The sequence below is a fragment of the Felis catus genome, chromosome F1 (genome assembly GCF_018350175.1).
Source record: "Felis catus isolate Fca126 chromosome F1, F.catus_Fca126_mat1.0, whole genome shotgun sequence".
NCBI classification, from domain to species: Eukaryota; Metazoa; Chordata; class Mammalia; order Carnivora; family Felidae; genus Felis; species Felis catus.
Genome location: NC_058384.1, coordinates 15,371,223 through 15,388,816, shown reverse-complemented (window position 1 = coordinate 15,388,816; position 17,594 = coordinate 15,371,223). Strand labels below are relative to the sequence as shown.

Here is a 17,594-nt window from a genome sequence, read left to right as displayed (position 1 = left end):
ACCAGGCTGCTGCACAAAATTCACTCTCCAGCCCTACTTTGGAGCAATGAGGAACCCCAGCGTCTTGATCTGTCGTTTTGGAGCTGCTTCACGTGGAAGATGGAGAGGATCAGTTTCGGCAAACCTAGTATCTGTCCATTGGCAAGAGATGATGGAGTTCAAGCAGGTTTGATGGGGCTTGTCCAAAGAAATACAGTCCCAGAGGAGGTACCCTTTTCTCTTTCAAGGTCCACTAATCCCCAAGGGGAACATGATGAACACACATGGGGCACAAAGAAACACACATCCATGCGCGCCCACACATAAAACAGTAAATTTTTATCTTAGAGTGAAAAAGAGAAAATGTTCAAAGCACCTACTTTAAAAATTAAAATGCAGAGTTCTCAGAACAAGTAATACCAATTTATCTTTGGACTTAATTTTATAGTCTTTGAATGGCAAGGGGTGGGAGGCATAAGAGAGGTTAAGACCTGAGACTGAAGTAGGAAATGGGAAAAGAAAAGAGAGGGGAGAGGAAAGGGTATGGAACAGAGGAAGGGCGTGGGAAGAAAAGGAAATGTGTGGAGAGGACAGGTGTGAGAAGAGGTGCGTTGTGGGATGAATAGGAGCCCGCTGGGTGGGGGATAGAGTCAGGTGACTCTGGTTCCACTTGGCCAAAGGGGCAGGAGAAGAGTTGCCCCTGCTCTGACTAGCACCCTGAGGGGGTTGCGACCATCTGAGAAGTAGCTTTTATTCTTGATAATGAGAGTATTTTCTCATGAACATCTTCACCTTGTGGCAAAATTATCTAGAATTTAAGATTTTAGTAAAGTGGGGCGCCTGGGTGGTTCAGTCGGTTGAGCATCCGACTTCGGCTCAGGTCATGATCTCGCGGTGTGTGAGTTCGAGCCCCACTTCGGGCTCTGTGCTGGCAGCTCAGAGCCGGGAGCCTGCTTCCGATTCTGTGTCTCCCTCTTTCTCTGCCCCTCCCCTGCTCATGCTCTGTCTCTCTCTGTCTCAAAAATAAATAAAAACATTAAAAAAAAAAGATTTTAGTAAATTATTTTAGGTTTTGTAAGTGTAGCCTGTATTTTGCTTTGGTAGGGGATTTAAAATCTGACAGGTGATATTATTTTAAAGAGGGATTCAAAATGCCTCATTTCACCATGTCTAGAGATTACATTTGGAATCAGTGTTTATTTAAAAATAAAGCTGGGGGTGCCTGCGTGCCTCAGTTGGCTAGATGTCTGACAACTCTCGATCCCGCTCAGGTCTTGATCTCGGGGTCGTGAGTTTGAGCGCCGCGTTGGGCTCCATGTGAGGTGTGGAACCTACTTAAAAAAAATCTTGGGGCAACTGGGTGGCTTCATCAGTTAAGCATCCGACTCTTGATCTCAGTTCAGGTCATGATCTCATGGTTCATGAATTCAAGCCCTGGATTGGGCTCTCTGCTGTCAGCACAGAGCCCACTTTGAATCCATTGTCCCCCTCTCTCTTAGCCTCTTCCCCTCCCAATAAATAAACACTAAATATTTTTTTACATCTGTTTTCAGTCTTTTTAGGACCTAGTATGAAGAACATACAATGTGAACAAGAACATGAGAAAAGACACTTTCACAGGAAGCTTCCCAGGTTTATTGTTTATTTAACTGCTTTGAACGAAATGCTTGGGTCTTACCTGAATGAGAATGTGGACGAGACGCAGTCATCATGAAGATGAACACTGTGTTCCGGCTGAAGCTTCTGCTGTTGGACAACACTGTCTCCTGTGGCGTGGAAGACTAGCATCATCTTAAAGCAAGAGGGAATCGACAAGGAACAGTACTGGGTCCTACCCAGGAGGAAGGTAAGTTCGAGTAATTATTGACAAGCCTCATGTTTGGTGCTGGGGGTGGGGTGGGCAGGGTATCGTGCCGCCCCCTGGTCACATAGCAAATCTGCAGAATCATTCCACAGCTTTTCTAGTGAACTTAGCCTGTGTCCTGACTGTCATTGACTGGAACCGAAAGCTGTAATTGGTGACCTTTGACTTCTCCCGGCATACATGCAACTTTCCTCTCTTCCTCCACCCTTTCCTTGCCTCTTCTCTCCTGACTTCCATGAGTGACTGTGGCAACCGGCATGCGAGAGTGACGCCCAGGAATAGCATCCGATCTTTGATGAGACCAGGACCTAGAGGCTGCGGGTGCCCCTGTCAGCACACAGGGCAGGGGGTCGGTGACCAGACGGAAGGCACCTGTGATCGGCAATGTCAGTCTTAGTATGAGACGTGAGGGCATCTGGACAAGAAAAGTGTTACATGTCACTGAGTCACTAGGATTGAATGTTGTAGGTAGAAAATGGCAGAGCGGAAGAAAGAAACACAGGGATACAGGACGGAGTGTAGAATAATTGTGGCGGGAACAGCCCAGTTGGCTGTAACAATGTCACATGTCTGCGTGTAAGGCACGCTGTTGATTAGAAAAGAGACTCTTTGTTCTGAAATGTCTGCATCAGTGAAAGTCAAGGATGTGAGCTCGGAGGGGGCACAGGGAACTCAAGTGCATTCCTTTGACTTGAGAGGGTCTCAAGGCTTGGGTGCAGAACTCAAGTAGCATTTTGGAACATCGTCCCCTCTCTGTCGGGCTACATGCAGCACAAGAGATGGTCCTCCTGTCAGCCTGTATTGGTGGTGGAGTGGACTCGAGCTGTCTCATAGACGCAAGTTTCTCACTCTGTTAGGTCAAGGATTGTGTGTCATATTTCCCTTGCACTCCCATTTATTTGTCAAATGGTAGGTATGCAAAAGCTCGTGCTAAATGGACATAGTGCAAAGGGCTCTGAACTTGGAGGCACGAAGGCCTGAACTTTGATACGGTTTTACATCTGTCAGCCCTGGGAGCTCCGGCAAGACTTTGGGCTTCTGCGTCTCTCCACCGAGAGGAGGGATCTCTGCTCTGCCTGCCTTGCTGGGTTAACGAAAGAGTTCCCAACACATCTCCTCTCCTGAGCTGGCACTCCCACAGAAATGTAATACACCCATCCTTCAGGTCTTTATTCAGCTGTCATCTCCACTCTGAGAACTTCCTGGTTTTTTAGCTGGATCAGGGCTTGGGAAAAGCGAGACAGCCCAGGTGGTGTGACTGGTCGCAAGCCCGAACCTGCCCTTGCCTGTGACACCCTGCTCTGAGGACAAGCTACTTGCAAAGGCTCGACTGTTTACTTCTTTTATTTCTAAGGCTGGGTTTTGTTTTTTTTTTTAATGTTTATTCTTGAGAGAGAGAGAGAGAGAGCACGCATGCACGTGCACTAGCACACTAGTGGGGGAGGGGCAGGGGAGAGGGGAGCCGGAAGATCCAAAGCAGCATCCAGCTGACAGCACAGAGCCGGACACGGGGCTCGAACTCATGAGCTGTGAGATCATGACCTGAGCCCAAGTCGGACACTCAACTGACTGAGCCACCCAGGCGCCCCCAGAGATGGATTTTAAAAAAGCTTATAGTCCAGTGAGGGAGGCAGGGCACACAAACCAGAAGACATAGATGCAGGATTAGGAATTGTGCTAAGTGCCAGGAAGAAAACAAGTACGGAGGATAAGCTGGAGGGAGACCCACTTCGAGCAGTTGGAAGTGTTCTCTATTAGCAGGGACCTTCGGCAAAAAACAAGCTGGCCAGGCAGAGATACGATAACAACAAACATTCTGGGCTGAAGGAACAGGAAGGCCTGGCCAAAAAGTTTTCTAAATGAAGATCTGCAAGTTGGCGGGTGAGGCTGGAGTCTAGGGCCGAGAGGAAGAGAATGGCCCAGGATGCATTCAGAGGGTAGACTGGGGCCAAGTCCTGAATGACTGAAAACTGGAGTAGGTAGTTTTATTTTTTTTTTTTTAATTTTTTTTTCCAACTTTTTTTTATTTATTTTTGGGACAGAGAGAGACAGAGCATGAACGGGGGAGGGGCAGAGAGAGAGGGAGACACAGAATCGGAAACAGGCTCCAGGCTCCGAGCCATCAGCCCAGAGCCTGACGTGGGGCTCGAACTCATGGACTGCGAGATCGTGACCTGGCTGAAGTCGGACGCTTAACCGACTGCGCCACCCAGGCACCCCTGGAGTAGGTAGTTTTAAAGTGACGTCATGGTCTGAGTCTAGGACATTTCTCTGTCTCAAAGTCAAACTAAAAATACTGCCTTTGATGCTCACACTTACATACCCATCGACTGGGAAATATTCTTATCTCCCCCCTCTCTCTGACCACCCCATTCCATATCCAGTTTGTTTGCAAATCCTGCTAAGTCCATCTGCAAATATCTTTCCAAATCCGTCCACGTATGTTCACCTGCCTCTCACCACCCTACCTCAAGCCACTGCCCCTCCTGCCTGGTCTATTGTAGAGGCCTTCTTGATAGTAGTGGGCTGGGAAACTGGTCAGGAGGGTGGGAGGGTGGGGAAACCCCGATCTGTAGCCTTTGCAAGTTTCTTTGGTATAAAAACTCACACCATGGCCCATTTCAGTCTACCAAACTGATGCCACTAAATGTGGCCGTGGGAAGATATGTGCACAGTCCACTTTCTCAAGCCAGAACAAGCCAGCCGCAGCACCACCACTGCTTGGGTGATCCTGTTTCCTTCCCTCGCCAAAAGGAAGAAAATCCTGCCAGTTGACACGGGTGGACCTTAAGGGCGGTATGCTAAGTGAAGTAAGTCAGACAGAGAAAGAAAAATACTGTATAACTCACTTATTTGTGGAACGTAAAAAACCAAAGTCATGGATTTGTGGTTGTCAGCAGTGGGGGAGGAGGAGTTGGGGCAGGGTGGTTAAGGGCACACACTTCCAGTTTTAAAGTAAGTAAGTGCTGGGGGTGTAGCGCACAACGCGATGACTGTAGTTAACTCTGCTGTATGGGTATTTCGAAGTTGCTAAGAGAGTAAATAATAAAAGTTCATTTTTTGGAACTATATGAGGTGATGTGTGTTAACTAAACTGGTGGTAATCATTTTGCAATACACGTAAGACAAGTCATTATGGTGCACACCATAAATTTACACAGTGTTGCCCATCAATTATATTTCAGTAAAACTGGAAGAAAAAAAATAAGTACAAATAAAAATAACTCTTATTTTTATACCAACATTATTCAATTTATAAACAAAATAACAATTTCAATTTGTATCTAGTCTTTTCCAGGAAAGTTTTAAACTCTTAAAACTAGTTTTGGGGCACCTGGGTGGCTCAGTTGGTTAAGCATCCGACTTCGGCTCAGGTCATGATCTCGTGGTTCGTGAGTTCAAGCCCCGTGTCAGGCTCTGTGCTGACAGCTTGGAGACTGGAGCCTGCCTCGGATTCTCTGTCTCCCCCTTTCTCCCTGCCCTTCCTCTGCCTGTGCTCTCTCTCTCTGTCTCTCTTAAAAATAAGTAAAAAAAAAAAAAATTAAAAAAAATAAAACTAGTTTTAACTAAGGGGTACCCGGGTGACTCAGTCGGTTAAGTGTCTGACTTTGGCTCAGGTCATGGCCTCATGGCTCATGGGTTCGAGCCCCGCATCAGGCTCTCTAATGACAGTGCAGAGCCTCTTGGGATTCTCTCTCTCCTTCCCTCTGTCCCTCCCCTGCTCATGCTCTGTCAAAAATAAATAAACCAAACTAGTTTCGACTTAAAGATCTTTTTTTTTTAATGTTTATTTTATTAGTTTTGAGACAGAGAGAGAGAGAGTGTGAGCCAAGGAGGAGCAGAGAGCTAGAGGGAGACACAGAATCTGAAGCAGGGTCCAGGCTCTGAGCTGACAGCACAGAGCCCAAAGTGGGGCTTGAAGGTGGGAACGGCGAGATCATGACCTGAGCCAAAGTCAGACGCTTAACCAACTGAGCCACCCAGGCGCCCCATTAACTTAAAGATCTTTTTAAACTAAGTTTTAAAATGTATGACTTTGGGAGGCTCAGTTGGTTAAGTGTCCTTAAGCGTCCGACTTTGGCTCAGGTCATGATCTTGCAGTTCGTGAGTTTGAACCTGTGTCGGGCTCTGTGCTGGTAGCTCGGAGCCAGGAGCCTGCTTCAGATTCTGTGTCTCCCTCTCTCTCTGCCCCTCCCCCCTCATGCTCTGTCTCTCTCTCTCCTTCAAAAATAAATAAACATTAAAAACTTTAAAAAAACAATTAAAATGTATGACTTTGATAAACTAAGTATCACTTGAAAGACAGGAAACTGTCAGGGATCCTTTCAGTTTGCAAAAATCCTCTCTGACATTAAAAACTCAATTGTCGCCCCTATCTAAGTAGGGGAAATTTCTGGAAAGACAAAAATACAGTGGCTACCCCAACTCGGGAAGGAAGATTTACATTTTATTGTATATCCTTTTGTACTGTTTGAATTTTTAAAGCCACACGTCTGATTTCTTTTTCAAGAAGAAATAAAAACCAGTTGAAGAATGGCCTTCTAAGCTAGAAGGAGAAAAACTCCTGATGGAAAGAAGGGAGATAAGATGAAAGTAGGGCCTCCCCAGAGGACTAGAAAGAGCTGGAAGGAATTGCTTCATATAAAAAGCACTGAAGTCTTATAGACTGCACAAACCTTTGAACCAGCTGAACTTTTTAATCATGTACAAATATTCCATTGACTCCACATAACTTGCATCTAACATCCTTTCTCTTTCCGGGTCTTAACACTGCCCAAGGTGGAAATGTAGGCCAGGCTTGTGAATACCCTCTGGCCAGTGACGTATGTTGAGTCATTATGGAGCTCATGAATCTGGTGCACCCAAAAGTCAAGACAAGAAAAGACAGGACTGTCTTACCCATCTTTATTTTGCTAGCTTATCTTTTCAGCACATGGTAGGTGCTCAGTAATTGTTACTCTTCTTTTTCCCCTCTAGATGCAGTGTTTAATTTGTTGAAGGCCCTGCGTGTAAGCTAAGCTGAGGTACATGTCTCCCCTGGGAAGTGCTGTAGGTAGGAAGCTTGTGCAGTTCAAATGCGGGGCATGACTCTAGGGGAGGCTGCGGGTGTCCAGATAGTGCTTGCCGAGGACAGGCTGAATGGGCCAAGGACAGCAGGTACCACCTTCTCCTCCTCAGCAAGAGAAGTAGCATATTATGAGTTAAATCATAGGCTAATTAACGACTACACTGTTTGACCACTGTGGTACAGTATACACAGTACATTCATATAGGTTTTCCATTTAGCTCTCGCGACAAGCCCATGAGCCCCACCATTTTATAAGAGGGGAAGCTGAAACCCATTAAGTGATTTGCCCAAGGTCAAACCATTGGTAATTGAACAAGGACTTCACTCCAGGTTTTTCAGACGTTGAACCTGATGGTCTTTAGACTGTACCATATTTGCTGTCAGGAGAGGTTTTTCCTGCTTCTTAGTTCCGCCGTACGGATAGTATGTTGCTGGAAATCTTGGACTCCAAACACATCTGACTTCTCAGAGGTTCATGTTTCCCTGTGGTAGAGCAGCTTTCTTGTAAGAATGTCAAACTTGTGACTGTAAATTAATTCCTTGTGCCCTTGGGGGATTGAGCCTTCCAAGTGAATTGTAGCAACACATTTTTACAGATGCTGTTGGAAAAATAACCTGGTTAGCTCTGCAGACTTTCCGAGGGCTCACAAAAGCCCCAGCAGGGCAGCAACTGGCAGCCAAACGATATTCCACATTCCCTAATCTAAAAGGTACCTTGTTACATACACTAGTAAGAAGGCTTCAGCTGTAATTGCTATAATTTTTCTTCATAATGAGAACATTTTATTACTCCACTGAAGGGTGTGTGCCAAGAAATTCTGTACTTAAAAATTACTAAGCAAACCAAATAGCTTGGACACAGAATAACTTCCTAAGAGAAGATGCCCATTGGTCAAGGTATAGACTCAAACCAACCAACCCTTAAAATTCAAAACAAAATCCAGTCTTGACTTCAGTTATACCATACACTGGTACAAATCCAATGTGGATTAGGGAATTGAAATTTAAATAGGAGCTATAAAAGAAATAGAAGAACAAATAAGAACAAATATAGGACTACAAAAAATGTACACAAACCCTCTATGATCTTTGAATTAAAGGACTTCTTGAATACAATGAAAAAAACCCACAAAGAATAGGTTTGCATAGATGGAAAAATGAAAAAATCTGTATAGCAGAAAATGTAGTAAAATTAAGAGGCAAAGGACATACTGGGAAAAATATTTCTATCTGGTAAGTCAAAGTGTTCTTCCTGTAGATTTTTTTTTTTAAGTAAGCTCCATGCCCAATGTGGGGCTTGAATTCATGATCCCGAGATAAAGAATCACATGCTCCACTGAGTCAGCCAGGTGCCCCAATTCTTAGTATAGAAAATAGGCAAGGGGTCCCTGGGTGGCTCAGTTGGTAAAGGCTCTGACTCTTGATTTTGGCTCGGGTCATGATCCCACAGTCATGAGACTGATTGAGCCCCAAGTTGGGATCTGCGCTGGGCAGGGAGCCTGCTTAAGATTCTCTGTCTCTCTCTCTCTCTTTCTCTGTCCCCCTCACTCTTTCTGCCCCTTCCTTTCTATCTCTCTGTCTCTCTCTTTCAGAAAAAACAAACAAACAAAAAAGAAAATAGGCAAAAGATAACAGTTCACAAAGAAGGAAATACAACTGGCCAATAAGTATATGTAGAATCATTCAATCTCATGAAAAGTCAAAGAAGTACACATTAAATGCATAGTGAGATTCTTTTTTTTACTTGCTCAGTTTGTCAAGGGGATATTTTCAGTCTTATGTGATGCTGGTTGAATTGGAATTTTTCTGGAGGTAACCTAGCAATGTGCATTGAGAGCCATAAAAATTCTTATTTCCTTGAGGTTAACAAGAAACTTGCTGGACCTGTATGAAGAATATCAATTAAAAATGTTTTAAATATTTTTGTGTTTACAGTGGAATGGTAAAGATGGTATATTTTTCTGCATGGAAAGATTCCATTTTGCAAATAGCATATCAATTTCCTAAAATTAATTTTTAAGTTTAAGTTCCAATGAAAAACTGTAGTAGGTTGTTACTTTGGAAGGCTGATCGGAATTGACAAACTGATTTAAATCTTTCTTTTATGTTCTGAGTACTGCATTTCCAAGGGGTGCAGAAAATTTTATCATGGAAGAATAAATAGAGCAAGCCAAGAATATTTTATATTGGAATAATATGTAGGGAAAGATCTATGCCATGGGATCTTAATATGTATTCCAAAGCCACAGAAAATAAAGACAGGGGTGATGAAAGAAAAAGACAGCCATGTAGATGGAACAGAATAGAGTGATCACATACAAACCCTAGTGTATGTGGGAATTGTGCATGTGATAAAAATATAGAAAAATATGATTATTCAAAGATGGGTCGATTGAGAAACTATTTGGAAAAAAGTAGCCATAGATGTTTACCTAACAACAAATCCCAAACAGAGTTAGGTAAATGAGAGGAAATGATACTGTAAAGACTAGAAAATAAAGATGAATGCCTACATGATTTTGTAGTGAGAAAGGCCTTTTTAAGTAAATAAAAACTACAAAGGGAAAGATTGATAGAACTGAGTTCACAAGAATTTAAAACTACCACAATTTAAATTATTAGGCAAACTAGTTACAGCAACAACAACAACAACAAAACCCCACAAAGTTGAGGCACCTGGGTGGCTCAGTCGGTTGAGCATCTGACTTCAACTCAGGTCATGATCTTGTAGTTTGTGGATTCAAACCCCACACTGGGCTCTGTGCTGACAGCTCAGAGCCTGGAGCTGCTTCAGATTCTGTGTCTCCCTCTCTCTCTGCCCCTCCCCTGCTTGCACTCTGTCTCAAAAATAAATATTTTTTAAAAATTTAAAAAAAAACCCACAAAATTAAGTCCTTAAACAAGAAAGCCTAGAGAGCTTGTCCATGACCACCCTCAGGTCCATTAATTCTCTGCAGTTGACCACAAGACTCTGGAAAGTGCTATACTCATGATTACAGTGAAAGGAAACAGACTAAAATCAGCAGAAGTAAGAGACATGTGTGTGGGGCAGAGTCTGTGAGGGCTCTCCCCCTGAAGTCATGGGTGACATCGCCTCCTGGTCATGATGTGTGACACACAGAGTATTGCCAACCACTGAGGCTCACCTGAGCTTTTGGCATCCAGAGTTTTTACTGGGGCAGGATCACATGTTGTCCGCCCAGCTGGCTCAGTCTTCATTCCCTCCAGGAAGTCAGACTAATACCTTTAGTCTCCCGTCCCTCCTGGGGTTGAAACTGGTACAGCATGGCTCAACACCCCCATCATAAATCACATCATTAGACTGGTGGCCAAGGCCCCCAGGCAAAGAAGCCACTCTTATCAGGCAGAGCTTTCCAGGGGCCTAAGATCACCCGTCTGTGTCCAAACACAAAGGACAGAACTCTCCTTGAGGAAGGTTCATTCTTTACTGCATAGAGAGAAACCAAGCATTTCTGGCCTATCAGGTTGACAAAGTACAGCAGAGGCCATCAGTGCTGGGACCTAGCCTAGACACTTGACTACACCCCATGGGCTTCTAACTGCCAGTATCTCCATCTCTGTGCCTGAGAACTTTTTCTGCTAAAGAACTGTGTGTGTGTGTGGGGGGGGGGGGTGTGTGTGTTTTGACTACAGAAGGCCCTCTGCCCCCTTCTTCAAGCAGCCCCACTTATAACGACTCTTGGAGGTAATAACTACCTTGTTCCACCCGGGTCAGATAGTTCTGAGGCATTCCATGCTCTTTCCCAGGGTTTCTCTACAAGATTAAGCTCTAGTCATCCACTGTGGTGGCTGGCTTAGCAACACACTCTTCATCAGCTGCCTTTCCTTCTGAGTACCACCTACCAATGGAGTACTCTCCTTGTACTCCATTACTCAAACTTCTTACATTTGGGGTTTCAGGATCTGCTTCTGGGACACACTCAATACAAAATTTAAAACAAAATTCAGGGGTGGCATGAGTGTTTGGACAGACATTCTCATCCGCTCCGTCATGGAGTGTAAATTGGTTCAAACTTGTCGGTGGTACTTTGGAAATAGTTATCAAATAGCCTTCAAATGTGCACAGTCTTTAATTTAGTAATTCTGCGAGTGTTTCTGAGAAATAGCCTGGGATGCATACAAGATTTTATTTTATTTTTAAAAAATTTTTTTAACATTTATTCATTTTTGAGACAGAGAGAGACAGAGCATGAATAGGGGAGGGTCAGAGAGAGGGAGACACAGAATCTGAAACAGGCTCCAGGCCCTGAGCTGTCAGCACATAGCCCGACGCAGGGCTCGAACTCACAGACCATGAGATCATGACCTGAGCCGAAGTCGGCTGCCCAACCGACTGAACCACCCAGGCGCCCCTACAAGATTTTATTTTTTATTTATTTTTTATTTTTTTTATATGAAATTTATTGACAAATTGGTTTCCACACAACACCCAGTGCTCATCCCAAAAGGTGCCCTCCTCAATACCCATCACCCACCCTCTCCTCCCTCCCACCCCCCATCAACCCTCAGTTTGTTCTCAGTTTTTAACAGTCTCTTATGCTTTGGCTCTCTCGCACTCTAACCTCTTTTTTTTTTTTCCTTCCCCTCCCCCATGGGTTCCTGTTAAGTTTCTCAGGATCCACATAAGAGTGAAACCATATGGTATCTGTCTTTCTCTGTATGGCTTATTTCACTTAGCATCACACTCTCCAGTTCCATTCACGTTGTTACAAGAGGCCATATTTCATTTTTTCTCATTGCCACGTAGAATTCCATTGTGTATATAAACCACAATTTCTTTATCCACTCATCAGTTGATGGACATTTAGGCTCTTTCCATAATTTGGCTATTGTTGAGAGTGCTGCTATGAACATTGGGGTACAAGTGGCCCTATGCATCAGTACTCCTGTATCCCTTGGATAAATTCCTAGCAGTGCTATTGCTGGGTCATAGGGTAGGTCTATTTTTAATTTTCTGAGGAACCTCCACACTGCTTTCCAGAGCGGCTGCACCAATTTGCATTCCCACCAACAGTGCAAGAGGGTTCCTGTTTCTCCACATCCTCTCCAGCATCTAGTCTCCTGATTTGTTCATTTTGGCCACTCTGACTGGCGTGAGGTGATACCTGAGTGTGGTTTTGATTTGTATTTCCCTGATAAGGAGCGACGCTGAACATCTTTTCATGTGCCTGTTGGCCATCCGGATGTCTTCTTTAGAGAAGTGTCTATTCATGTTTTCTGCCCATTTCTTCACTGGGTTATTTGTTTTTCGGGTGTGGAGTTTGGTGAGCTCTTTATAGATTTTGGATACTAGCCCTTTGTCCGATATGTCATTTGCGAATATCTTTTCCCATTCCGTTGGTTGCCTTTTAGTTTTGTTGGTTGTTTCCTTTGCTGTGCAGAAGCTTTTTATCTTCATAAGGTCCCAGTAATTCACTTTTGCTTTTAATTCCCTTGCCTTTGGGGATGTGTCGAGTAAGAGATTGCTACGGCTGAGGTCAGAGAGGTCTTTTCCTGCTTTCTCCTCTAAGGTTTTGATGGTTTCCTGTCTCACATTTAGGTCCTTTATCCATTTTGAGTTTATTTTTGTGAATGGTGTGAGAAAGTGGTCTAGTTTCAACCTTCTGCATGTTGCTGTCCAGTTCTCCCAGCACCATTTGTTAAAGAGGCTGTCTTTTTTCCATTGGATGTTCTTTCCTGCTTTGTCAAAGATGAGTTGGCCATACGTTTGTGGGTCTAGTTCTGGAGTTTCTATTCTATTCCATTGGTCTATGTGTCTGTTTTTGTGCCAGGGATTTTATTTTTTAAACAATGAACTACTTTCAAAATGAGGAGAAAAACAATAAATAATATCCTTCATGGGTAAAACTTGTGTCTCATGTATTTAAGGTAGGATACAAAAAACTGACTGCAATTTTCCCTTCACCAGCAACTAACAACCTTTTAAAATTTTTCTTCAGAGGTACATTAACTTTTGCTGACTATAGGTGTCCATGGGAAATTATTAGATTTCTTGTACACTATATTAGTCTGCGCAGGTTGCCATTAACACAATACCATAAACTGGGTTGTCTTAGAGAACAGAAGTTTATCTTCTCACAGTTTTGGAGGCTGGGAAGTCCAAGATCAAGTGCCAGTGAGTCGCTGGTGAGAGCTCTCCTGGCTTGTAGAAGTCTGCCTTCTTGCTGTGTCCTCACATGGTGGGGAGAGAGCGAGCAAACTCTCTGGAATCTCCTCTAACAAAGATACTAATTCTATTAGATCAAGGCTCCACCCTTATGACCTCATTTAACCTTAGTTACTTATTTACTCCAAATACAGCCACACCGAGAGGTTAAGGGCCTCAACATGTGAATTTTGGGGAGGCCTGTAGCATATATTAAGAAATATCTCAGTTATTTAGTGAGTGCCAGAACTTTCTTATTTGCTCTGCCTTGGCCATTTTGAGCCCCTTGGGTTATATCTAGAAATGATATCTCTGTTAAGCACAGGGCTGTTTTCCATTGCTTTCTGGATCTATCAAAACTTAATGTCATTACCCCAAAAGATGCAGCCTTGCTTCCTGTCATGTGGCACCAGTGTCAGAGAGGATCATAAGTACCCATCAAGCGTAGAGTCTCAGCAGTCCTCACAACCTTCCATTTGCTGTCCCCTTCCTGTCCTGTTTTGGTGGTCCAGCCTATAGGTAGAAACTCAGTATGATTCATGCCCAACATTGCAGTTTTCTACCAGGGATGGACCTTAGGCCATTTGACTACAGTTCTGTTTATTTAGTGTTTCATGTCTCCTGTGGGAGCATTGGGTTGCTCTCCTAGCCCAGAGCACACTTATCACCAGACACTGAGAATTTCCCTGGATTTCCTTCTTTTGTCTGCCAGATTAGCTCTCGTGCTAATCACCATGCTTAGCTCTTGTCTGTCACCATGCTTATATTCGTCATTCTCTTCAGACACTGTGTATCAATTACTCAGATGGTATTATGGGTGCCAGCCTCTGCAGAGGAGGGTCTTTGCTGGCATCCCCCATGTAGACCCTATGACATTGAATGCCTACATTTTAATATCCATCCGATTTCATGATCCAAAAACTTCCCAAACATTAAATTGTAGTTTTTAGAAAACAACCAAACAGTGGGAACGCCCCTGCCACTCCCTCCAGCACATCTATGAGCCCTCACCCAGGCTCTACTCTACCCCATTAAAAAAATTTTTTTTAATGTTTATTTATTTTTGAGAGAGAAAGAGAGAGAGAGTGGGGAGCCAAAGCAGGCTCCAGGCTCTGAGCTGTCAGCACAGAGCCCCACGTGGGGCTCGAACTCATGAACCGAGAGATCACGACCTGAGCCGAAGTCAGACGCTCAACTGACTGAGCCACTGACTGACCAGATGCCCCTTAATTTTTCTTAGTGTTTATTTTACTGCACCCCATATTGTATTCCCACTCCCACACTGAGCCTCACTAGCATCTTCCACTGGTTCAGCACTTGGTGATAAAAAAAAAGGTGAAAGGTTAGTGGTCAAATTGGCTACATCAAAATATCTGTTATGTTGCTGCACATCAGTTTGTTGGTTTGCTCACCAATTTTTCTGCCATGTCCCCTAAATCATCTTTTGTATACAAAGAAGAAAAGATGCCACAAGGGAAATTATATGAGGTTCAACAGGGACCAAAAAGCAACTATATCATCACCACCATCATAATTATCATGCTCATCATGTGTAATCAGACATAAGGCAAGAAAAGTAAAGGAAGGTAAAGTCATTCAAGTTGTTTATATATTAGTTTTCTAGGGCTGCCATAACAGAATACCACAAACGCATGGCTTAAACAGAAGTGTGTTGTCTCAGAGTTCTGGAGGCAGTAAGTCCGAGATCAAGGTGTCAGCAGACTTCGTTCCCGGTGAGCCTGTCTTCCTGGCTTACAGAGAGCCCCCTTCATGCCGTGTCCTCACATGGCCTTTCCTCTGTGCAGACAGAGCTCTCTGGTGTCTCTTCTTCCTCTTATAGGACACCTATTGGATTAAGGCCCTACCCTTATAATCCCCTTCCGTCTTAATTACCTCCTTGAAGTCTCTACCTCCAAATACAGTCACTTCAGGGGTTAGGACTTCAATATATGAATTTTGCAGGGGACACAGTTCAGTTTATAACACTCTGGTTTTGACTGCAACTTTCTAACAAAGATCCAGCTGCCTTGGGCTCCACAGGGTGTCTGAGAGGGCTGGTCTCTGGGTTTGGATTGGGTCCTTCAGTGGGGAAGAACCTGTAACCCTGACCAGCTGTGTCTTGCTTCGCATTATTTATGCACCAAATGCTCATTATGGAGGGGTCTTTTTCCTTCACCCTGTCAGCCATTAACGATTTGGTGTTAGTTATCAATCCTCATGGCTTCCTCCCCCCACTTCCTGCAGGCCCTCTCGGGTCATTGTCATACTCTGCTTCTTTCTCTTAGCTGTTCTCACCGAATACACGTTCTGACCAGAGGGGTCCATACTGAGCTTTAACAAGAGCCCTTTGTTCATCAGACACCTTTGGTCACAAGTGAAGCCGGAGAACAAGTTCGCTGAGGAAATAAGCACACGCCCTGATGACTCACCATGACCCTCCCCTTCTGACAGGAAGACCTTCTGACAGGAAGCCCAGGGGAACCTGGGCTCTTTCCAGTTCCCTTTCATGTATCTCCATGACTTGGATCATGGGTGGCAGGAGGCTGGGGAGACAGACTCTTCCCTTTATCTGGCTTCCCTTTTCAGACTTGCCTCCCACAGAAAGTTTCCCTGCTTTTCTACCTCTTGGTGTTGTATGTCCTCACCTCGAGGCCCCTGTATACAAGAGGAGAGAAAGGAAGCTAACATACTTTGAGCACTTACCCAACAGTGGGTGTTTCTTATACATCACCTTACTTATTTTCCATATAGCCCATTCTGTGAGGATCAGTGGTGCTCACAGGTTAGGTAATGTCCTCAGGTTGCCCGAAAGCTAAACACTTGTCTGGGATCTAAACTCAAGTCCAAACTTCATCCGAATCAGGTTATAGTCCTGGATCCTCTTTTTATCCCATGCGTCCTGAGACCATGGGATATTTCCAGTGGAGGACGCATGCAGGGCAAGGCATGGGAAAGCAATCTGTCAACTGAGAAATACTCTTTTCAGAAATTAGTAGTATTGGCAAAAAGGATCTTTTTAGCAGCCAGCCTTCCCCCTGGGAAGGGGGTCAGCTGAGGTTGGCTCACGAAAGGCAAATGAATTGGCAAGTTGTAGCTGAGAGCCAACAAATGCATAACAAGGCAGTGTTTTCGGCTAGCAGGAGGGCTGGGCAGAACCCAAAGCCCAGGGGTCAAGGCAAGGCTCATCTTCAGTTGCCTGGCCAACAATTCCTGCCCCAACATGCTGAGAGCGCCCTCTGCTGCCCAGCATCTTAAGATGGAGCATAAAAACTTTTAAAAACCTTGACCTGAAAGGCGCCACGGTATTTCTGAATTTCAAACCCAATTTGAAGGTTATTATTTAAGGAAACCAACATGTTTTCTTAAAAAACTGATTGTGCTGAATGATATTAAAACTGTAAAAGTATTCTTCAAAGAAAATTGGAAACAACTACAGTTATTCACTCACTTTATGTTTGTAAATCATAAATATTAATTTAACAATATGAATAACATGCTCTTTACCCCTTTGGAGGATAGCAACAGGGAAAACTGAAAAATAATGATCTAGCCACTGTTGGCTGAACCACATTTTAAGAAATCTAACTAAAGGTGCTTGGATGGCCTCAGCGGTTAAGTGTCCGACTCTTGATTTCAGCTCAGCTCATGATCTCACGGTTTGTGAGATCAAACCCTGAGTCAGGCTCTGCTCTAAGAGTATGGAATCTGCTTGGGATTCTCTTTCTCCCTCTCTCAGTGACCCTCCTCTGCTCACATATGTGCTCTCTCTCTCAAATAAACATTAAAAAAAAAAAGAAATCTAGCTAAGATGAAAATTCAAAATTCAAACTGTCCCTTGGGAGGCTGGTTATACCTGGATTCTTCATTTTACAAAAGACTTTGGTTTAGGCCTAGGCTTGGCTACCAATTACCCTAACTAACCCCAGCAGAGTTTTGAGAGCCTGAGAATGATAGGGGTTTGTGGGATCTTTGGGCACTGGGGGAAGAGTGTCTAGATTTAAGATTTTTCTGAGATTAGGTACATAGCCTCTGAGTTACATCTGACCTAGTTAACAAATTATATAAATGTTGGGATCGCATATGATACAATACAATTATTTGTATGTGCAGAGTATGAAATTAGTGCCTACAGCAAATACCTCCACAGTCTCTTCATCAGAATATACTACCATTTAAATGGAATCCTATTTCCCATGCACACACTTTTTGAAAGAATCTGTAGGGAATGGGAATGTCAAATTAATCATTCTTATGAGAAACAACATTAAGGAAGTAATGAAACCCCTGTTGAGTCCCCTTCCCCATAGCACTTTTCCCTTTCTTTGCCAAAAGTGCATTCCCTCTGGGAACCTGCAAGGCCATTAAATGTTTTTCTCAACTATGCTACCAGTTTCATAACCTCTGCTCTTGACACAGGAAAAGTGTAAGACTTTATGCAACTTGTTTTTAACAGCAAACATACAAATGTAAACAAAGGTCCATGACCAACAGGCGTGTGTTAAGAAAGCAATTGTGAA

At 43.8% G+C, this 17,594-nt stretch overlaps 1 pseudogene; it reads left to right on the top strand.

Annotated features, from left to right (window-relative positions):
* The first annotated feature begins 1,722 nt into the window (after window positions 1–1,722).
* The window catches only part of LOC101091990, a 94,011-nt pseudogene continuing 78,139 nt past the window's right edge, over window positions 1,723–17,594 (top strand).